Source organism: Lissotriton vulgaris, chromosome 1_2, assembly GCF_964263255.1.
Source record: "Lissotriton vulgaris chromosome 1_2, aLisVul1.2, whole genome shotgun sequence".
Lineage (NCBI taxonomy): Eukaryota > Metazoa > Chordata > Amphibia > Caudata > Salamandridae > Lissotriton > Lissotriton vulgaris.
This window is the reverse complement of record NC_141686.1, coordinates 316,280,359-316,303,199: the sequence shown is the minus strand read 5'-3', so window position 1 is coordinate 316,303,199 and position 22,841 is coordinate 316,280,359. Positions and strand designations below refer to the sequence as shown.

General features: G+C 46.9%; 1 protein-coding gene across 1 annotated transcript in view; it reads right to left on the bottom strand.

The window, feature by feature from the left end:
- The window catches only part of LOC147736606 (equilibrative nucleobase transporter 1-like), a 767,478-nt gene that overhangs the window by 316,738 nt on the left and 427,899 nt on the right, over window positions 1-22,841 (bottom strand). The gene's annotated exons all lie outside the window — the stretch shown is intronic.

Sequence of the window (22,841 nt, the reverse complement as noted above, 5' to 3'; positions counted from 1 at the left end):
TCCAGATCTGCTGCTTGAAACTTACTGAAGCAAGAAGTGCCGTGCTGAGAAGTTTTGCTGTGCAAGGAACTCTAAGACCTGACCTCTGAAGACTGCACCATCTGAAACTACAGCCCTGTGGATTACCTTGCTGCCAAATGACTCAAGAGTGGACTCCCTGCAAGCTACAGGTTAACAGAGCTCACCTGGACAGCCCCACAAAGAATTCCCAGCCTGGAGTACCAGTGGAATTGTAAGGGTGTTGTCCAAGAGGATTGCGGAATTGAAGTTTCACACTTTCAAGGACACTCTTGGAGATTCCAGAACCTTGGACCGTGTGTTGGATACTTTGAGACGCAAGCAGAACCTCAGGAAGGAGTTCTAACTGGAACCGCCTGCTGGAGAAGGTGGCACAACACAGGGGTGAGAAAATTCTCCAGAACAGTTTCTAAAGGTGTGTCCCTGTCAGAGAAAACAATATGACTAAAAGGGGCACTGTTGGTTTCTAAGCACTAGAAAGTGACTAATCTTTAAAAATTAATATCTCTGGTTCCCTACAGTGGATTCTTTTCGTTTTGGTGTAATTTAAAATATAAAAATATTACCTATATTTATACATTGGTGGTGGATATGTATTTTGTGTTGTGTCTTAATTTTGTACTGAAATTGTGTTTTTTAAATGCTTTACATACCTGTCTTTGAAGTTAAGCCTGTCTGCTCGCAGCCTTGTTACCAAGGGCTGAGCATAGAAATAATTTTCTAAGACCTATGCTGGGTCCTACCATGTGTTAGTGGCCTTATTGACAGCGGCAGACCTACATTTGCCCCTACCAATAACCCACTTTCCAACAATATGATATAAGAGGAGAGCGCGAAATGAGCTAACAAAGTCAGAGCAGCCCAGGAGCCCACCCCTCACCAAGGAACAGTATGGTTAGGTGTTGGGTAAGCTGTTGCCAGAATGACTGGGAAATACTTGCACAAGGGCACAATATACTTGCTTTACACAGAATGTTTGGGTGGACTGTAAGACAAGCAATCGACAGGCAGGTTCAAGAAAAGGGGTCGGCTCCAAGAAATGGCCACCAATTCGGACCTAGAAATTTGGAAACTGAAAACTCCACCTAGAAGCTAGATGTCCACTAGGAAAACAAAACACCATAGACAGAGGTTTTGCACTCCCTCTCAGGGTGGACTCATTGAAAAGAAGGATACTGAGGTGAGATGATGTAACCTACACTCCCCCAGGAAAGTGGATTTGCAAATTCCCACAGATAGAGACCCTGCATTATAGCTGTGCCCAATAATGCATATCTAGCAGGTCCCATGTGGGCACAGGGGGTTTCCCTCAAGATCTCATCTACAGCCACAACATGGTGTCTGGGAAACCCAAGAAAGTTCTCTGTGTAAGAGACATGCTAAACAAGTCATCAGTATCCAAGGTGGACTCACTTAGTGAGAAAGGGCCCTCACAGGCTTCACTTATATCTGCCACAGCAGCAGAGCACCTCATTAAATGCAAATTCAAATTTCAAAGCTTTATTCGACAGCATGTCATAAAAGCGGTTATACATCCTAACACTACATTATAAATACTACAAAGTTAATCTAAAAACTCATTAAACCATTGTGCTGTCACTTTCCAAGGTAAAAACAATTTATACAAAGTAATTACAAGCAATACAATAAGACATTGATCGAAAATTTAAACATACATAAAATGGTGTCATAAAAATCATTGGGTAGCATCTGAGAACTGCAGAAAGCGGGTGCGTATAATCCATGCCCACACTAAAAATTTTGCAACGGCTATCGCCATACAAGGTGAGCAATCTGAATCAAGTAACCTTAACGCCTCAATGTACATACGTGTTCCTAAATTTAAACACACTGGTTTTATTCACTTGCGACGAGGATTTACATAAAGGGGACATACGAATAGCAGGTGCGAAATATTCTCAATTAAACCTTTACAATAGTGGCATTTGTCATCCTGGGTTGGTGACCATTTGTGAGTAAATGCCTTTAGAGGCAGGGTCCCGATTCTAAATTGGAAATACAATTTTCTATCGAACGGCCTTTCGATAATGTCCCAGTAAGGCTCACATGATGGAATAGGTTTGATATCAAGAAAACGACCAGTTAGGTTGGTATTGGATGCGGAACCATAAGCAATCGACCAGACCATATCCCACTACATTTTTTTCAAAGTTGCCTTTGATGGAAAGCTTAAGGCATCGGGATTAATCCATAGATGATCTAGTTCCAGCTTAATTAACATACCCCTTAGTTCTTTAAGCCACAGAATAGAATGAAAGCGATCTGCCCTGATAATGTCCTTCAGGGCAGTGGCATAGTGAGCAAGTTCAGGGATTGTCATTATCCGTCTCCAGTATAATAAAGGTCGTAGCCGAGCCAAATCCTCTATGTTCTTCCTGCCAAGATCATATGTTAATGGGACAGTTGGAGTACTTTGGGGAACCCCCACTAAACGGCGTAGGAACCTATTCTCCGCCAATATTAGCTGTTTGAGGTTGGAGAATCCCCACAATTCCGAACCGTACAGGGAGGCACTTATCACTTTCATGTTATAAATTTCTGAAGCAGGGGTGATTGGCTTAGTCAGTGAAGCTTTATGCTTGAGTGCCACTACGCCCGCCAACTGATGGAATTTTAGGACAGCCATATCAATGTGATTTTTCCATCTCATATTATATTGAAGGGATATTCCTAGATACGTAAAGGCCTCAACCTGTTCTAAAGGAGTTCCGTTATAATTAATGGTGCCTTTAAATGTTTTCCGCTGGTTCAGGCACATAAACTTGGTTTTGGAGGTGTTTATCTCAAGTCCACGCGTCTGACAGAACTCACCGAATGCATTAACTGCCTTCTGAAGCCCACTCGGAGTTCGAGAAACTATCAGCGTGTCGTCCGCAAACATGAGGACTGGCACGCGTGCTCCTGCTAGTACAGGAGCGTCAGTGGGGGAGCGGCTTAGGTAATCTACTATTCCATTGATGTATATAGAAAACAGTGTGGGTGCCAGGACACACCCATGCCGGACACCACGTTCAACAGGGAAAGAGTCTGTCACCTCACCTTGGGCCCCCCACCTAATTCTTGCATAATTGTTCTCGTGCAAGCGGACAAGAAGTGTTAACATTTCCGGGCCCAGCCCAGCTTCAGCAAGTACACTCCAAAGTTTAGAACGAGGGACTAAATCAAAAGCTGATTTTAGATCTACAAAAACAGCATAAAGGGTCCCATTGGTTAGGGCCACGTTCTTCCAGTAAAGAGCTATAAAAAAGAAACCCTGATCAACTGAACTTGTACAAGGGCGAAAACCAGCTTGGTATGGGGACAAAATAGCTTTTTCTTCTATCCATGATTGTAATTTATTTTGCACTAGTCGACCTATTAGTTTTTGTGCCGAGTCTATAAGACTGATAGGTCTATAATTACTAGGTAGTGATTGGTCTCCCTTTTTAAAAACCGGAATTATTTCGGCACCCTTCCATGAGGTCGGTATTGATGCACCCCTGGCCACAGAATTAGCTAACCACTCAAAATACTGACACCAAGACAATCGATCACTTAAAAACACATCAGCGGGTATGCCATCCATTCCTGGAGCTCTGCCCCCTGTCACACAGTCCAGCGCTATACTAACATCTTTTATGGTGAATAGCTGACATTGATAAAAAACTGTAGGTGGTAGTGTGCACTCTTCTTCAACTAAATCACGAGCAGATTGTGGTTTGAAGAAGTCTACCCACTGGTTTTTAGCAACGTTATTTTGCGGGGTTGTGCTATCCCTCCTCTGTCCCACTTAACTAGAGCCCAGAATTGCCTTTGGTCCTTTGATGGGCAGGCATATTTCAGATCGCGCCAGTGATCCTCCTCCCACTGTTTCTTGGCTTCTTTCTGGGCCTTCCTATATATATCCCTCGCTTTTCTCACACCTGAAAAGTTCCTGTTTCTAAGTTCGCTACTAAGATTCTAGCGGGCTACTTTGCAGGACTGGTTATACCACCCCAACTTAGGTAAGTTTTTGTTAACCTTATCTGATTTTATGGCCTTCCTAAAGAACCCTTGGAGCTTAATAAAAAATTTGCTATGAGCCTCTAGCATGATTTCAGAAAAATGTTGCTTTTTACTATGCGTGTTTATCTTGCCCACTTCTTCGACCACTACTTTTTTAAGTTCCTCCAGTCTCCCCGGGTTCTCAATCAATCTACCCCATTTTATATGGCGCAGATTGTTCGAGGCTACAATATCTAGGGTAACTTTGCCGCCCACTGGCTTTGGTTCTCTCGACCCCACTTTTGCTTGGATATACATACAAAGAGGGTTATGGTCACTCTCCATCCTATTTTTTACAATCATATCAATCAGCCTATGCCATTCTCTGATATCCACCAGGAAGTAATCTATTCTACTTGAAAACCTACCATTATTAAATGTTTTCTCCCCCTGGCGATCTGATGGAGTACGTCCATTAGCTGCTCTAAGGCCTCTCGCTAGACATAGAGCCTTCAATTGGATGGCCACTGTTGTCCATCTTTTGACTGCGGATAATTCAAGTTGGGGGACGCCCCATTTGCTGTCCTCTTCAGCAACAAGAATTTGGTCCTCTTGACCAAGTGGTTCGAAGGTAGTGTTAACATCTCCCCCCACAATGATAGACAGCTGAGTGGGGAGCGCCTCAAGCTCGTGGTCAAGGGCAGTAATTACTTCAGATGTTTGGCCCCCCACCACTCCCCTAGCATAAATGTTGAAAATAGCCACCTACTGGCCATTAGCCCATGTAATTTTAACCGACAAGATGTCATTTGATAGGGAACTTCGTTGCTGGATACTACAACATAATGATTGGCGAATCCAGATGATCAAGCCCCCTGATGGGCGACCTTTAGGGTTTTTTGAGGCTGGTACCTGGAAGTTAAGGAACCCAGAACGATGTACTGGGATCAATGACCACGTTTCCTAAAACAGAACGATGTCGAATTGGTCGACGAAATTGCACCATTCTGGGGAAGTTAACTTGTTAACAATTCCGGCAAGGTTCCAAGAAAGAAAGGACAGCCCAGTCTCAGCTCCTGGGCAGCAAGAAGGTTCCTTGATTGTTAGCATTCCTTGGGATTCAACCTCCAATCCCGATTCAAGTTCTATATTAATAGATGGATAGCCTGATGATTCTAATGGAAGTACCTCTAACCCAGGAGTAATACATGTCTCTAGCAAATTGTAGCAGATCTGCTGTTCGTGATCTTTACTCTCTATTCTCTTCCCTGTAGGATTAGATTCACCCCCCCTTTTTACTTGGGTCATGGACATTACATTGGTAAAAGTAATCCCCTCAATTATGGGAGCACACGTTCTAACAGGCTCAGCTAATTCTTTAAGCACAACACTATCAGCCCTCCCAAGTCAATCACGTTCGTTCAAGTCTGACAGTGCCGCAAACCTATTTTCAAGGTTAATTCCCCATTCGCTGGTTTGGACACCCCTGCCCCACCCATTTTGCACCGAATTCCACTTTGTCCTTAATATACTGTGATTCACTATACCACCTCTGCAATAGAAAAAATCAAGTGTTAGTGGAATTATATCAGTGCTCCTACGTTGTGAGGGGAATATATTTGACAGGACACTAGGAAGAACATCTGGGCCTGAAAAAATCAGAACTACACAATCTCCTCCAAATTGTTTCGGGCTATTCCCTATCTAGTCTACCCTTCTTGCCATGTTGACTTCCCCAGCTAGCTGCTGTTTACCCCAAGGAGATATCAACATATTATTCGATAGCCAATGCACCGCTTTACTGATCAAAGAAGATGTAGATTCCACCTGGCCTGGCTTCAAGGGGGGAACATTGGCCAAGACCAGAACAAGGGGAGAAGCCTCTACAATGAGTTGGACAGAACCTTGCTCAGGCCACGCTACGGTAGGTATTAATGGGGGGTCTTATTTTGCCATTACCTGGGCACCTTTATCTACTGTGGGCTGAATGGGGGGAGGATTCAATACCACTTTCTCCCCGCCCCCCTCCATACTCCCAGAGAGCTCCTTGTTAGTTTCCGCTCTACTTGAAACTATGTTTGATATGTTGCCCACCTCCTCCACTGTCTTAGGAGTCCTCCTAATCTGTTTACCTCTACTGTTAGCTGGTCAATTTTAGCTACCAGTGGTTTAATGATACACTTGATTTTAGATTCAAACATGTTCACTAGTTTCTTCAGTTGCTCGTCTTCCATGATCACCTTCCCACCATCCACCCCATTCACTTCATTTGTAACCATGTTTTTGGGTGGTGAAGCTATCCTTTTTCTACCCGAACGTGACCCGCCACGCTTAGCCTGGCCTTTTCTACACGCTCTGACCGCTCTAGTTACAGGCACAGGGGGCGGGGAATTTTCTTCTATCATGTTTGGCAGATCCTCTAAATCATTTTCTAGGTCAACAATGGGAGGTATACTTTGTTCCGAGATATCATGTGTAGGATAATCAATAACTAGAGCATCACTACTGTTAGCCTGAACCCTAAGTTCTACTTGAGAAGATTCGAGCAGGGAACTCTGTGTGGTGATGGGGGAGGAGCTCAACCCCAGTGACATGCTTCTATTGATGTTAATTTGGCTCACAACCTGCACTAAATAATTGTCTATAGTATTAGATACTGAGGGAGTCTTTTGCTTTGACATAGTGCGCACAGGTAGCTAATAACACACTTACACTCAGTAACCCTGTACTTAGGCAATAAATAACGGTTTCAGGTGAAACAAAAGCACAGGAAGTCCACAATATAAATGAAAAAATAAGTCTCACTGGTTATATACCACAGGTGTCCCTCGGCAGCGACGGACAAAGGTCCTGGCCCAGCCCAGTCACGGTCAGTCCCGGACTGTCACAACAGACTGTCCGCCCTTAGTCCGGGCTTCGTCCCGGTGCGCGTTCCGCGTGCACGGGGAGTGGTGGGATTAAATAGGAAGGGGCGGGGTGGGGAAGAGGCTCCAGCTGCGGTGATTGCCTGGTCGCTTGGGATGCTGGGCCTCGCAGTCCCGGCCCCGTCCTCGCTGAACAACAGTGCCCCAATGCCATAGCGTTCCTCCTCCTCAGGTTGGCGCCTCAGATAAGCGCTGTTCAGGGGACAGGCAGGCTCCCAAGAGTGCTGGCAAAAGATTCTACAGTTCTCCTCGGCTAACGAGCGGCTCCCGCGAAGCAGTTCTTCTTGGAGCTCTTGAGTTCGTCTGTGAACCATGGGGCTTTCTTGCTACCGGGCGGGGTCCTCAGGGGGGCGAGCTCGTCTGCGCAGTCGCTGATCCACTTCGTGAGGTTGGTGGCCGCCTGGCTAGGGTTCGTTGTGCTGGTGGGAGGATTCATGTTCAGGGAGGTTGTGAGCTGGTCGGCTGTGATCTTGTTCCAGCTCCTGCGTGCAACCTGTTGCTATTGGTGGTTCGATCGTGGTCCTTCCGAAGCTGAAGTGGACGCAGCTGTGGTCCGTCCAGTGGAGTCCGGTGGCGTGGCTGAAGGCGGTGTCCTTGCTGGATGAGAAGACGGGGTCGAGTGTGTGTCCGGCGTAGTGGGTGGGGGTGGTCACCAGTTGCTTGAGTCCCAGGTTGGCGAGGTTGTCCAGCAGGGTGGTGGTGTTGCGGTCGTTGTTGTTCTCCAGGTGGAAGTTGAGGTCCCCGAGGAGGATGTAGTCAGCGGAGAGGAGGGCATGCGGGCTGATGAAGTCGGCGATGTCTTCGCTGAATTGTGTGCGTTGTCCCGGGGGTCTGTAGATGAGGGTGGTCTTGGGGTTGATGTGGACCTGAAAGTGCAGGTGCTCGGATGTTGCGAAGGTGTCGTCGGTGTTGGTCGTGATGCGAATGGTGTTCCTGTGGACGATGGCGATGCCTCCTCCGGTGTGGTTGATGCGGTCCTTTCGGATGATCTTGTAGCCGTCTAGGATGGCGATGGCGATGTCGGGCGCTGAGGAGGCGTTCATCCAGGTTTCCGTGAGGAAGGCGACGTCTGGTGAAGTAGTGTCGAGCAGGTTCCAGAGCTCGACGGCGTGTCTGTGGACGGAGCGGGTGTTGAGCAGGATGCACTTTAGGTGGCTGCTGCTGTTGCTCGTCGGGGTCTTGAGTACTGCTGGAGTGGTGCAGGTCCGGATGCAGGTGAGCTTGCAGGCGTAGCAGCAGAAGGGTCCGTGGGTGCGTCTCGGGGTGGCTCGGTAGCACCCCGGGATTCTTCCGGCGTTGAGTGCGTGGAGTTCGGTGGCGTCGTAGGTCCTGCGGGTGGGCTGGTTTCTGCGGGGGCCAGGGGTCCTGGCGCTGGGCGCGGTCCAGGCGCAGACAGGCTTACCTTTGGCACACCTTCGGCGCTCAGTCGGTGCTCCCGCTGCGCGGTCGCTGAGGGGATGACATAAGAAGGGAGCCGGGAGGGCGGGTCAGCTGGGAGGCGGGGACGCGTTCGCCAATCGTCTGGCGAGGGGGCGGGGCCGCAGGCAGGAAGCGGCGGGAAAACGGGATCGGCTGGGCGGAGGGCCCTGCGGCGGCTGGGGCGCTGCTATCGGCGGCGGTGAGGATCTCTGTCAGCAGGGGGGCTCTGGAGCAGGAGCGTAGAGGAGCGAGGGGGCGACCAGGCCAGAGGCGCAGTGGTCGCTCCCCAGGTGCGGGCAGGGTCCCCTTAAGAAGGGAGCCGGGAGGGCGGGTCAGCTGGGAGGCGGGGACGCGTTCGCCAATCGTTTGGCGAGGGGGCGGGCCGCAGGCAGGAAGCGGCAGGAAAACGGGATCGGCTGGGCGGAGGGCCCTGCGGCGGCTGGGGCGCTGCTATCGGCGGCGGTGAGGATCTCTGTCAGCAGGGGGGCTCTGGAGCAGGAGCGTAGAGGAGCGAGGGGGCGACCAGGCCAGAGGCGCTTTGTGTACATCAGACACCCCTATGGTAGGTCTAGGGTACCCCCTTGACAGGGTGCAGTGCATGTGAAAGGTAGGACATGAACTAAGGTGGGTGTCATGTCCTGACAGTTAAATAATCTCGATTTCGTTATTCACTTTTGAAAGGCCATCTTGCCCATAGGATAGAATGGAAGGACTGTGTAATATGTTTTCCAGCCTATCTTCCCAAGGGCTTAAGATGGAAAGGTGACGTTTAGTATGCCTGAACTCACAATGTAATAACACATCTTTTTATGAAGGTGGGTTTTGCATTGTGTGTACAGAAGCCACTCTCTTATAAGTGGCTGAGTTTTTGCGCTCTAACATTTCTGTGTGTCTCTGCCTGGCTGTGGGTTGACTGTCTGGATTTGAAAGCGATAAGATCTGTGGAATGTCTTGACCCAGGGGAGGAGGTGAGACACCAACAGGCTGACTTTCATCTGGAGTGTAGGGGGAGGAGAAGTTCATAGAGGTGAAGAGGCCTGGGTTGCTGCTATAAAACAATTGGCCCATCTCCTGCTCAGTGATTGAGAATCCAGACCCCCACTAATCAAAGGAAGAAAGGTGTCACTGACAGGGAGGCACCCAGAACTGGTTTGAAAAGGGGTCAGTGCCCCCTGAAGCACAAAGTCTTCAAAGCCATTGAGGGGTATAACTATGAGAGCTGAAGCCCCTGTACTTTAGAGAAGGGCTTGATCACGTGTGAACAAGACTGTAGCTACTTTGTGGTCAAGAGGACCTTTGCCAAGGAAGAAACAACTGAAGAGACTGAAGGAAAGGGCTGACCCTTGCTGTGTGTTCTGGGGCTGGCCTGCAGTTTGCTGTTTCAACCATGGAAAGGCTAAAGGGACTTTGCTCTGTGCTGTGTCCCCCTGCTTGAAGGACTTTGCTAGGTGCTGTGTCCTGAAGTAACCTATCCCCAAGGGCCCAAGGAGAGCTGGCTTCCTGTTTGGAAACTCAGGAACATAAACGTTTCCAGGAGACTCTCAGCGGTGCTGTTGGAGTGTGCCTGTTGCACCCTGATACCCTCATAAGAACTGCTTGTGATCGTGGGCGCCTGGTGTCAAGTGAATCTCAGTGACGCTGTGTGCGTGTGCTTTGTGCAGCACTGAGACCTTCAGGAGGAGCGGTCTGTGATCGGGGGCACCTGGAATCCAAGCAGGGATCAGCGACGCTTTGTGCGTGTGCTTTGTGCAACCTGAACCCCAGTAAGAGGATTGTCCAGTGATCGTGTGCACCAAAATCCAAGTGAGTCTCATCGACACTGTGTGCGGGTGCGTTGTGCACTGTGAGACCTTCGTGAGGATTTGCCTTTTTATCGTGTGCACCGAAATCCAAGTGAGTCTCATCGACACTGTGTGCGGGTGCGTTGTGCACTGTGAGACCTTCGTGAGGATTTGCCTTGTTATAGTGTGCACCGGGATCCAAGTGAGTCTCATCGCTGCTATGAGCGGGTGCATTGTGCACCGGGAGGATTTGCCATGTTGTCGTGTGCACTGGAGTAAAGCGAGTCTCAGCGACGCTGTGCGTGTGATCTTTGTGCAGCTCGAGACCTGTGTGCGGAGTGCCCAGTGATCATGCACCCGGAGGGAAGGAAGACTCAGAGACGCTGTGTGCATGTGCTTTATGGCAGCCTGAGATCTTCATACGATAAGGGGTCCGGACCGGCAGTCCCGGAGGAGCTGTGTTTCCGGCCCAAGCTGCCGTTGCCATTGCCATTTCACAAAGCTGCTTGGAAGCCAAGCCGCTGAACGAGGAGAGGTAAGTGGGTTCGCACCCCCCCAGGTAATGTGTGTCGACTCCTGGGGCGGGGCGCGGGCTCAGAAGGAGACGCTCTCGGCCTCTCTCTTGTGTTGGCAGTGCGAGCCACTGCTTCGGCTCGTATCGCGGCCCATATTAGCAAAGGGAGTGGCGGTACAGGGGCGGGAGCTGCACTTTGGATTTATATCGTACTGTGTTGGGGGCAACTGTGAGAGGCTGACTGAAGGTCAGAAGAGGAGGCGGAGAGACCGCCTAAGGTCCGGTGATCCATGCCCGACTGTACCACATAGTATTCCATTTCTGAGAGCGGAGTACCTGACTGACGTATTACACATTGCAAAATTTCTGTATAACAAACGACTTGATTGTCGTACGACGCATTGCCTTGTTCCTGCATAATGAATTACCTGAATAGTGTATATGCATTGCCAATTATTGCAGAACAGCATATCTGGTGGCTGGATTACGCATTGCATTGTTTTACCTTGCAAAGTGCCTGATTGTTGCGTTACGGATTCTTTTCATTGCACGTTACGCATTGTAGTATTTTTACATTGCAAAAGTACCCGATTCTAGCATTACGAACTGTATGACATGATTAGGAGTACAGGAGAATTTTTAGAAGTGCTCATTGACATCGCCAGAACTTACAAGGGCTGGCTGGCCTAACAACCGGCCAGGAGAAATATTACGCAACCTTATATGTTGGTATTATATTGTGTGGTCTTATCGTATATCTTTTTACATAAAGTTTATACTCGTTTTATAAAACTCGTGTAGAGTCTATTTGTGGTGTCATCAGTGGATTATTGTGAGCATGGTTGAGAATACTTTACACATTTGCCTTAAAGATAAGCCTTTCTGCTCGTGCCAAGCGGGGCTATCTAAGAATGTGACCATCCTTTCCCTGACGTTGCATCGTAGGTCCCTACTTGGAATAAGGTACCTACCTCAGCCAACCAGGGATCCCAGGTCTACCAATATGAATAACATGGCTCCCACAAAATTACGATAGCTCAGATATAGCCCACTCCTCCTGGGATTCCTGGGAGTATTCACACCTCCTGGCAGGGGGACATATTCTTGTCTTGGGACAGCAGCTATAGACTGTCAGCCAGGGCATAAAAGGACTTGGGCAACCATGTGGGCAACCTCTAGTGTAATGCTTGGTTAGCGCACAAACGTCGTAAGTGCGTCCCTGCGGTTGGGCACACCTTTGGGTTCGTCACAAAGGACAGACTCTGCTGTTTTGTATTTGGTTATTTATTGTTGTTACAAGTTCAACAAGTTCATTTGTATCACACTTTCATTTAGCGAATATTTCATTTCATATCCTCATTTAATTGATTCCAGTGCACATTTGTAGTGAAAACACAAATGCTCCGATGCATTTCGGGCATGGCCCTTTCTCAAGGAGCTCTGTTGGAGAAAATAACATCATTGGTATACGCCATAATATATGACATTCATCACACAAGGTTAGAAAGAAGAATAACGTGCAAAACATGCAAACTGTATCGGTGTAGTTTAAATTGAATCATGCTAAACGTGTATTGTGGTGATCCGTAAAGGTGCATAGTGACATTGCAACGTGTCGGACAACTACGTGTTCAAAAACAAAAACATACCGGGTGTTTCCTAATGACAGCAAAGTTAGGGGCAGTCACTGGCTTGCGTTGTTGATGAAAACAGCGAAGATTTAAAGATATGACATAACGCAATGGCTGGTCGGCAAAATAGCTCAAGTCGATCTCGCAACTTAACTTACTTTGGTGTGAAGCTGGAAACGTTTCAAGGATTTTCTTTCATTGGAGAGTCGAATCAAAGGTTCTCCTCGTTTCGGGACGCCGAGGTGACCTGAGCGTGGGTGTGTCAACGCGTTGGTAGGGAATTTGTACCTGACGGGAACCCGGAAAGGTTTGTGGTGTCAGGAGATAGAAAACGGACTGATGGAACTAGTAGAATTTAGCGGCCATCTTAACATGGACCGAGTCCTAAACGATGGAAGAAGTGCAGTGGATGCACTGTCTACAAGATAAAGGAAAACGGGGTGTGCGGGGTGGAAACAACGACGTGTGTGAAATTAAAGGCATGTGTGTAATGATGATATGTCGCTGAGTACATGAAACATGGGGAACAAAAACAGTTAAAACAAACCACTCAATTTGCAATGCGTTCCGATATCGTACAGATCTTTACAAATAACAGCTAAGTTCAATACGGTCATTAAGGCCGAATGGTTTCAAAGATTGTAACCGATAAATCCAGGCTGTCTCTCGTTGTAGTAGAGTTTTGTTGTTGTCTCTGCCTTCTCTTTTCTCAACCAACTCTAATACCATGAATTTCAGCTGAGCAATGTTGTGTAGCCATATTGGTGCATGCTTCATTAAATCTGGTTTTGGGGAAAGGTTGGGTCTGATGAGACAAGTTGTTTGATAACAAACATGACACTTTTTAGTGGAACCATAGTGGAGCTGGCAACCTGGGAACGCCAAAGTGTCAGCTTATGTAATCCTGTGGCCCCCTAAGCACTCATAGTAGCCACTGATAGAATGAGGCTACTCTAGGGACATATAAGCTTGCACTTATATGCTCACACCTTTAATATAATGTTAATGTACCCTGCCTTCTGGGTTTAGGAGGCCTACCTTAGGGGTGACTGCCACATACTAAAAATAGTGCTGTGGCATTGTCACTCATGGCGTGGGCAAAGTCGAGCAGGCCTGCTGTCACCTCTTTATTTGGGTCACTCATGGTGGCACATTTAAAACTGCAGGTCCTGGTGACTTCCATAACTCCCACGCGCTAGACACCACTGGTACTACTTACCAGGGATTTCTAGGAGGGTTAAAGTCCTTGCCAATTGGGGTTACCAATTCACATGCATCATACTTTAGGGAGCGAGCACTGGCACTGGGCTGGTTAACAGGCTACAGTGCACCTTCAGAGTCAAAAACCATCAGCACTGGAGAAAAAAGTGTGTGTGTGTGACCATACAAGGGCACATTCCTACAAACTTTACTTCTGTTTTTGTGCTGCCTGAATACTTTACACATTGCACTAAGTTAAGCCAGCCTGCCTGCTTTGTGTCAAAGGTTGTCATATGGATACTTCGTTACATATATTGCGTTAAGTTAGCATGAGTGTATTACATGTTTAAACAGCCATTTTTCCTTCGGCTTCAGTTTTGCACACAACACCTACTTGTTGTTGTCGCTTTCACCCTAGAAGCGGTGATGTGATTTATTTGAGAATAATATGTTATTACTATGCTATCAGTTTTGCTTGGTACACTTGGTACAACTGTCTGCACACTGAGAGCTGCACACTCTAAGAATAACCTAACACAAGGTTGCTGGGAGGCCTGATCCTCGCACCACATTAGACATAACACTAATAATGTTGATGCCAATCAACACACTTGGTGCTGCGCATGAAGAGAGCTGGTAGCTGTTGATGTGATCTACTCCTACTGACATTTAGAGGTATGGGTCCGCCCTGCTAAAACCCGAATGAGACCTTCTTAGATATAATATAATATGCTAAATAGGGTGCGCAAAATATAGGTGATATAGATTTCTATAGATTTTGCATTGTAACATGCTATCACCTTTTGCTTACTATGGATTAGTGACTATGCTGCTAACTCTGATTTTTATAATATGCATTTTGGTATTATACAAGATATTGCGTTTGAGAACCTTGCATTGAATAATAAATATTTCAAACTTGCACGTGTGTTCTTTGACTCTCAGTTTTGGTTTGAAATGATTATATAACGAAAGAGTGTTCATGTGTTCCACGATTCCTGAGGTATTCTAAAGATCATGTTCTGGTTTGTCTAAGACATGGATCATTTCATAATGCTCCATGAGACACTGTAGCTAGCTAGGTAAGGGGATTTCTGATACTGAGATGAGTTTTGGATAATCCTAACTCACTGAGGTTCTAGATCTCTATGCACAGTTCTGTGGGAGAACGTAAACCCTGCTACATGGCGCCCGTACGTTGTTGGCCTTATATCATGACACTCGAGTAGTATATCATTCAAACCTTAACACCTTCATTCCCGTTTCCGGTAAACGGTGGTGTCGGAAAAACCTACCTATTTTTAAAATAGGTCTTTTCAAGCTTGAATTCTTCTAAAAACGGTTTCTTTGTATTACTACCCAGTTGTGCTACAAAGTGTTCTTTGTCTTTTTTCTCTTCCTGTGCTAACATGGCCGTGGACATACCGCAGCATAGCCGCATTGCGGTTCGTGACCACTTGCGGGCATATAATGTCCCTGTGGATGGCTTAGCTGTGGTTCTAGTGGTGAGTGCGGAACATGCGTACCCGTACGAATTGTTTTATTCTTGGGTGACATTTCCGGCAGTGGACGCTAATTCTGGTGTGTTCCATTCATACACTGCCTCGGCAGTACCGGTGGCTTATGCTCCGTACAGGGCACTGGAAGTACCTATAGATGTTTGGCAGCACGGAGTTTGGTTTGGTGGCGCCCTACCCCATTCTTTAACCAATCCGAGGTTAGGTCCTTTGTCCATTCTGGGCACAAATTGGCCCGCTTTGGGTGGATTTACTCCTCACCCTAATCGCGCCACTTGTAATGTGGCTGACCTGCAGCGTCTTCATGAAGTCGCGGTTGGAGTGATTAGGGCGCTTGTTCATTACATTGGTCGTAATGTTCATGGCGCAGCCCCTGCAGGTGCGCAGCTTCGAGCAGAACAGGCTGGTTTGAAAATCAGTCCTGTCATGGTGAATTCCGTTATGGGCAAGAAGCCCCAGGATAAGGATGATTTTCCTTTCTGGCTTGCCGAGAAATTCGACCAGCTGGAGGCTGTGTTTCCTAATACGACTCCTGGTGAGAAACACCGGATTCTTACGCTCAGTTTACCGAAAGATTTAGCCCCTGAACTTGTTGACTGTGAAACATGGGGTAAGACTTTTACAGCGGTTTATTCGAGGTGCTATGGCACCCCGACTGTGTCCAACCTGTCTGCGGTCCTTAAACGTGTTCAAGATGATCACGGACCGGAGTCGGCGGTTGAATTGGGTATGCGTCTGAGTGGCTCCTTTGATGTGGTTTGCGAACTCATCCTTGCGAATGTCAAGGGAGATGCAGTGAACTTTCAGGTGGCCAATGCTCTGGCGTTAGTTCCCGATGCCGATAAACCCCGTCAGTTAGCAAGGATTATTGTGGCGGCTTATAAAATGGTTGGCCGCACTTCTAAGGGTGTAAAGGCTTTTTCTGAAAAGGAGAAGAAACAGCCCCAGGGACAGTCTTCGGAAACGGGTGGACAACCCAAGTCCAAGAAACAAAATTGGCCGAAAAAGCAGAATCAGGGTAAGCAGCAGCAACAACAACAGCAGACTCAGGTTTCTAGTCCTGCGCCTTCGCTGCCTGCGCAGTCGGATCGAGTTTATGATTTGCGCGATCGCGCGACGATTAAATCGCCTGAAAGATTTCAGGCTTCTGACCAACGCTCTCCTCGTTCCTTTCAGGACTCATCGACTCCGTCAACCGGTGGTGGAGGGGGCGGCAGGGGCAGGGGTGGCCAGCAAGGACGTGGTCAGCCCCGCCCGCGACGTGAAGGGGATCTGCGGGACGACTCCACGTCCAAGAGACCGCAGTTTGCCAAGAAGAAGGTCGCAGCCTTAACGGCGCATCGATATGCCCCAGAGAGTGAGAACGCGGCTTCGGAATCTGACGTGGGCTCTGACCTTGCTGGACAGCGCGGCGGAGATTACCATAGTGAGAGAGGCCCTCCGTCCACTGTTGAAGGTGACAGCGACTGACACTTATGTTGTGATTGAAACGGCTGATACACATGTTGCTCCCCCTGAACGACTTTTTGAAATTGTCCTGTTAATAGAAGGTGACATGCAGCGAACTGTAAAAGGGGTATTTTGGGAAAATCTTTCGTCTACGTATGACATTTTACTTTCGGAGGCTGACTGGCCCCCACCTTTTGTTCTCGCAGCTCCGCGAGGGGAGGAGGTGATCCTCCCCAGTTTCGCGCACACTGTATCGAGAGTGGAAGCGCTGCATTTTGCAGAAGAGTGGGCTCTGGCGCTTGCGCCGGCTGTGTACCGAAATCAGTGTGGCTGGCATAAATTGTCTCCTAGCCATGAGATTCCTTTACGGTCACAGCCGCAGCCACAACCTCAGTATCCCATACGGCGTGAAGCTAAAGCTTCTGTCGCGGCTATCCTTGAACAATTGGAATATCAAGGTGTAATTGAAACGTGTGTGTCACCAATGAATAATCCCCTTTTTACTGTGAACAAGCCGGACGGCTCATATCGTCTGGTTTTTGATTACCGGCATTTGAACTCGCATTGCCGTAACTGTGCAGTACAGAATACTCACGGCTCTGCCCTAGTGAATAGTCTTGAGCGTAAACGGTTCAAAACCACGCTTGACATTTCCAATGGTTTTTATGCAAACAGATTAGATGGTCTAAGTTCCCAATGGACCAGTTTTACGTGCGGTGGTGTACAAAAAATGTTTAAACGACTCCCAATGGGCTATAAGAATAGTCCTGGAGTGTTTTCCGCCCGCATTGTCTCTCTTTTGGAGAGCTTCGATCCAGTTGCTTGTTCTTATGTGGATGACATTTATCTCACAGACGACGAACTTTGGGAGCATCTGTGTCGAGTAAACAGCATAATTTGTAACTTTGCAGACATGGGTTACAAGTTTAACTTTGCGAAATCACACATTGCGGAGTACACAGTGTTGTTTCTGGGTTATGAACTTAACCACGAAGGAAAGGGGTTGGCTCCTCACTTCCTGGAGAAGTGCGCGCAGTTGCGCTCTCCGACAACGCTGAAAAAATTAGTCTTTACTGGGTTTTTTAAATTTCGGGAGGACATACATTCCGGAATATGCCCAGCGTATCAAGCCTTTGTATGCCTTGATACAACCATCTTTTTCCAAATCATGCTGGCTGCCTGAGCATTCAGACATTCTGCAGTCTTTGCAGGCTGATTTGCTCGCTTCTGACTACTTACAGACTCGTGATAACCAGACCAACCTGGTGATAAGGATTATCCCTGGGGCGGTGGGTTTCACGTACCTGACTTTTAATGAAGGAGATACAGTGCCTATTGCTTACAAGTCACACTTGTACACTTCGGCTCAACTGCGTTTTTCCGCTGTGGAGAAAGTTTTAACGGCTGTGCAGATGGCAATTCTTAAAGAACGTGCCATGTCGCAGGGAAAGCGCATGTTGGTTGTTACCCCGTGTCCTGCCTTGGAGGCAGTCACGGAAGCCAGTGTACCAAATTCTAAAGCTTTGCACCCTCGGTGGATTCAGTGGGCTACATCCTTGACATCCCAGGATGTCACGTTTATTTTTGACGCCGCTTTACGGTCGCAGGAGTATTTACAGTATGAATTTGTTCATCCGGCTCCTTTAGCGATGCGGCCGTTGGAGGATTTCCATTGTATCATTTACACTGATGGTTCGGCGCAGGTTGCGCATGGCTCTAAACATGCCTACGTTTCCGCATGAGCCATTGTGGTCGGTGCCATGGTAAACGATGAGTTCAGTGTCGTGCACACGCAAACACTAGGGGACTGCACCGCACAATTAGCAGAGCTTCGTGCTCTAATGCTCGCATTGGAGTACGCTGATCCTAGTGTGACGACTTTAATCGTAAGTGATTCTTCCTACTGTGTCCAGTCTTACAATGAGAACTTGTTCTTTTGGATTCAGAATGATTTTCGTGATTCCAAAGGTAGCACAATAAAACATAAAATGATCTGGGTCCGAGTGGCGGAACTTAAAGAGAAACTGCCGCTCGTGTTTGTGATTCATACTCTCGGCCATCAGCGCGTGGGGGTCCACGCTGTTGGAAATTCGCTTGCTGATGAGGCAGCGAAGTCTGCGGTATCAAAATATTTAGTTGTAGCAGTCACGAGGTCCAAAAGCAAAATAGATGATGACATCTTGGCGGCTGTGGCTGCCGCGGAGAAGGGAGGTAAATATCCTGCAGGGTTCCCTTCGAATTACACATACCACTTAAGTCCCGATAAGGTTCCTTATGTGAAAATTCCTGGTGTTGGCGAACGTCTAGTTCCCAACTCGGATCGCAGGGCTTCTCTGATTACAGCGGCTCATGAAGGTGTGGCGTCTGCGCATGCGGGCGTCTCAGCCCCTGTAACTCAGCTACAACAAAGGTTCTGGTGGCGGGGACTGTACAAACAGACGTGCGATTATGTCCTTATGTGTGACATTTGCCAGCAGATTAAGCCTTCTACTGCTGCGCGTCCGCCTCAGACACAGTTGTACATCTCTAATAAACCGCTTGGTTGCGTTTATTTGGATCACTGCGGTCCTTTTTCTTCTGATACTGCGTATAAATACATCTTAGTAGCAGTTGACTCATGCACACGCTTTGTGTGGGTATGGCCACATCGAAGCGCTGATTCGCGGACTGTCATTAAGGATTTGCGTGTCTTTGTGGGAATTTTTGCCTGTGGTACTTTCCATTCGGACCAGGGTCCGGCTTTCGCCTCTAAGGCGTACAAGGATGCTATGGTTTCGTTGGGAGTCCAAGTCAAGTTTTCAAGTCCCTACAGGCCCGAGGGCAATAGTGTAGTAGAACGAATGAACCGCGACTTAAAGCAATCTTTGACAGCCCGAGTTATAGGCACTGGTAGAAACTGGCTGGCCCACCTCAATGACGTGCAGCGTGCGCTTAATAATCTCCCTAGAAGGTCTCTGGGTGGGCGGACCCCATACGAAATGCTCTTTGGTATCAAGATGTACGTCCCTGACCTCGATGGTTTAGACTGCCAGGCCCAGGCCGCGGCCTTTGACGTAGATGAACATTGCAATGTTTTACAGGATCTACAAAAGACCAGAGACAGTCTTGCTAAGGAACACTTGCCCTCCACGTCGGATGATGCGTTGCAGATCCCGGTAGTTGGCTGGCTACCCCAAGTTGGAGAACTGGTTCGGGAGAAGATCGATAACAAGAAAGAGTTTGGTCCCTCATATCGAGCACCGGTTCGAGTTCTTGGAGTGAAGGGCAAAAGAACAGTCATATTACCACCACTTCCAGGTCGTAAAGAAAACAGATTTATTTCTATTGACAATGTCAAGGCACACAGGGTGGCCGATTCTTCATAGCATGACACCGGCTGTATCCTGTCCTTCCATGGTGAGGCACTCTGTGCTGGCTATTACATCTGGTGCAGAACAGGAGGTGTCCCTCGAGATGCCTGCTATATCCAGTCCTTTATTAAATACTATTCCTGTTACTAACATTGATGAGCTGACCTATGCATATCCTGCTGATTTATCAATGCCTGATTTACAAGCTCGTTTGGCTAACCAGTCCAGATTCTCTTTTGACTCTGATTCGGAACTTTCAAAGAAACCATCGACTATTGCAAAATATACCACGTTATTTAAAAAACATTTTTTAATTCCACCTTGGACATATGTTTGGCTGATACTATTTTCATTTTATCTTTTTATGTCAATTGGTTTTGTGTTTTATTTTTTCCGCCTGATCGATGGCCATTGTGTAAAAGAAAGAACAGGAATTCGGTACCTTAATGGAACATTGGCCCCTCTTTCCTCCTCACATTCAGCACACAGGCTAAAAAGAGACTTAAATACAGTAGAGATTACTGCTTGGCCTGTCCTTGATGGGATTGTGTGGGATGCGGTTAGGTTTCAGATTCATGGCCCCACAGAAGTTATTAATGTTCCTAATGTGCTTAGAGTAAACATGGGAGATGTGATTAAACAAAATATTCGTTCTGATGATTGGGATCTTCAGGCCGTAGAAGCATTGTTCTCTGATTTAAAATATTATGCGGCCTTTGATGCTGAGGATTTGTACTTAGATTCTGTCAATTATGGTGATTTGTTTTGCTTTCAACATTATGGAAATCATTTCTTACATAAAACAAGTTCCAGGAGGGTTCCTGTGAATTACACACAGTGGGAACATTGCCCTGCTCCTTTACAAGGGAGCTCTAGTACATTTCTGGGTAAATACTCTTATTTTACAGACTTTAATCAATCACATCCTGAGTCATTTTATTTTAAAGTGACACAGAAATTCATGTCCAAAGTTAGACTTACCGATACTAAATTATTGTATTCGAAGTCCTTTCTAGACGGGTTAGCTATAGATGGCTATGAGTTATGGAAGGAGGTTATTGACCTTAAATCGGTTTGGGGTACCAAAGATTGGCAGGTACAAGGCACTGAGGCTTTGCATCGTGCATGTCTCATCCCGAATCACATGTTGTTTTTAAATTCTACCATTTCCCAAACAACATGCTTTGGATTGGCTACATCTAAAAAATTGAATGCACCAACTATCCCTGATTTGGAAGAATATTCAGGTTGGAATAATTTCAATACATTGTCCCATCAGTGAGATACAAGCCCTCTTGCACAATTCCTCCTTTAATATTACCAGTTTTGATCCGGAGGGGTGGCTTTTGTGGCAAAGAAGCTCTGATTCTTGCCAACGTCGTTTTTTGGGTTTGTCTGAAGGTTTTACACACATCAGGCCAGATCCCCGTTTTGAAACAGATCACACTGTTACTACTTATTCAGTGGGCAAATTGTGTCAGAACTGGTTACAACATTCCACTTTGGCTGCAGTTAAACTGTATCTGTCCCAGTTGAATGAGAATATAGAGCTGAATGATTTTATAAAAGGCCCGGCTAAGGGTAGGTCTAAGCGCTGGCTTTATGCTCTGTACAATGAAATTTGGAAATTTTCACAGATTGAGGCAGCTAAACGCCTAAGAGCTATTGATCAAGCAAATTTGGAAAAAGTGCTTGCGGTGGTCGATAACAGTATTAACATGCTTTCTTCCAGAATTTACACGTTGGATAATATTGTTTCTTCTGTTGTTGATATTGTGCATGATGAAGTGTCCACGTTATACCATGGTCAGAATCAATTACGCTCTGTAATGCAGTTTGCATGGACCCTACACACACTTAAGTCTGGTCGAGTTCCCTGGAACTCATTGAACATTTCGTCCCTTTTCGCCCCTTTTAATCTGACTGAAAAGCAACGCATGCTTTCAATGCGTGATGTATCATTTTCTATGTTACATATTGAAAGGCTAGAATCCTTGCCTTTCTCTGTTGCTGAAACCACTACTGCTACATGGCTTATTCATGGATTAATTACATTACCATTTCCCTTATACAAATTTACTAATTGTATGCGGTATATTGCTATAGGACGATATGAACCACTAGGCAATGCATTCCTCCATGAGGCATGGTCGTTACCATACACATACAGATGTCTGAAGGATGGAAAAGAAGTAAATCTTAATGGTGAGGAATACACACAGTCACCTGACCATTCATTAATATGCAGACACATTCAGTTACACGGTTCTTGTAATCAGGACCGGCCAAATTTAGCATGTGTTTTAAAAGGCACGCCAGTTCCAGCAGTAGTTCCCACATTTACATTATTGACTAATGGTAGTTATTTGCTTTTAAACAACGAGGTATGTTGTGGGTTATTAATTGGTGTGGCTTATGTGGTAACTGTATCAGAGCGTGTGGTGTGTTGCAAAAACGTTTTATACCCACCCACGCATGGGTCTTCAGATGTCTCCATCTGGCCACGGATACCAACCTTGAAAGCGAAGTTCAATGGTTTAAGCAGAATAAGGGCCCTTTTGTCTCAAAAACAAGTGACCCTGAGTTCGGCCCGGGAAAATTATGTCCTTCACATAGCTAACACACGCACAGAGGTGCAGGCACTTTTGAATACTGACTTGCCGTTTCATTTCTGTGAGCTGGTGCACCAGATCTTTAATGCATCTTCCACGACTGGGCTCGCACATTTTTTTAAATTGGTCAGCAGTGGCCTCGTGACTACATTTGAGAAAATTTTTGGTATCATTCCCACGTTTTTCCATTCTATTTTTTCAAGTTTGTTTGGTGGACTACCTGTTTTACTGGCTGTGGCTGCGGGCATTTTGTTATTGTTTTTCTTTATATAACATGGATGCCCATCCTGCGCAAGAAGCCGTTCAACGCCTCCTGACACTGTGCCGTAATCGGATGCTCAATTACTATGGAACATTGCCGCTTGCAGCATTAAGCACGGCTTATAGATTGTCATTTCGGTTCACTGACTTCACGTGTGTCCAACCTGCGTTTCACTGCCTG